Below are 1,028 nucleotides of genomic sequence, written 5' to 3'. Positions count from 1 at the left end.
GAAATAAGTAAGCAAGTTTAGTTTGTATTTCATCCAACAATCTGTGCTACAAATTATGGCTGCAGTATATGCAATTTCTTCCACTTTTTGAGTGACACAAAGATGCTTATCTAAATGGTGAAAATGCAACAGCTGTTAATCAGACTCACTTTCACTTTACATAGTGCACCAAGACATAGTTTCTCGCTTACGATATTTCATCCAACAATCTGTGCTACAAATTATGGCTGCAGTATATGCAATTTCTTCCACTTTTTGAGTGACACAAAGATGCTTATCTAAATGGTGAAAATGCAACAGCTGTTAATCAGACTCACTTTCACTTTACATAGTGCACCAAGAGATAGTTTCTCGCTTACGACCACACCGGCCTGAGTACGCCTGATCTCGTCTGATCTCGGAAGCTAAGCAGGGTCGGGCCTGGTTAGTACTTGGATGGGAGACTTCCTGGGAATACCAGGTGCTGTAAGCTTTTTGTCACTGCCTTGTGGAATTTCAACTCTTTGTCCGTTTATTTCCACAAGGCTGAAATATGTGCCCTTGCTTTGAAATAAGTAAGCAAGTTTAGTTTGTATTTCATCCAACAATCTGTGCTACAAATTATGGCTGCAGTATATGCAATTTCTTCCACTTTTTGAGTGACACAAAGATGCTTATCTAAATGGTGAAAATGCAACAGCTGTTAATCAGACTCACTTTCACTTTACATAGTGCACCAAGAGATAGTTTCTCGCTTACGACCACACCGGCCTGAGTACGCCTGATCTCGTCTGATCTCGGAAGCTAAGCAGGGTCGGGCCTGGTTAGTACTTGGATGGGAGACTTCCTGGGAATACCAGGAGTGACACAAAGATGCTTATCTAAATGGTGAAAATGCAACAGCTGTTAATCAGACTCACTTTCACTTTACATAGTGCACCAAGAGATAGTTTCTCGCTTACGACCACACCGGCCTGAGTACGCCTGATCTCGTCTGATCTCGGAAGCTAAGCAGGGTCGGGCCTGGTTAGTACTTGATGGGAGACTTC

At 42.4% G+C, this 1,028-nt stretch overlaps 1 non-coding gene and 1 pseudogene across 1 annotated transcript; both read left to right on the top strand.

Moving 5' to 3' along the window:
- The first annotated feature begins 353 nt into the window (after window positions 1–353).
- Window positions 354–472, top strand: LOC121841869. The gene has a single exon (XR_006080804.1). It is a non-coding gene; the product is annotated as a 5S ribosomal RNA (ribosomal RNA).
- A 262-nt stretch (window positions 473–734) lies between these two features.
- Window positions 735–851, top strand: LOC121841870 (annotated as a pseudogene).
- The last annotated feature ends 177 nt before the right edge of the window (window positions 852–1,028 follow it).

This window comes from Oncorhynchus tshawytscha, unplaced genomic scaffold (assembly GCF_018296145.1).
Source record: "Oncorhynchus tshawytscha isolate Ot180627B unplaced genomic scaffold, Otsh_v2.0 Un_contig_5968_pilon_pilon, whole genome shotgun sequence".
Lineage (NCBI taxonomy): Eukaryota > Metazoa > Chordata > Actinopteri > Salmoniformes > Salmonidae > Oncorhynchus > Oncorhynchus tshawytscha.
The sequence above is the reverse complement of the archived record's forward strand: the minus strand, read 5'-3'. Positions and strand labels throughout refer to the sequence as shown.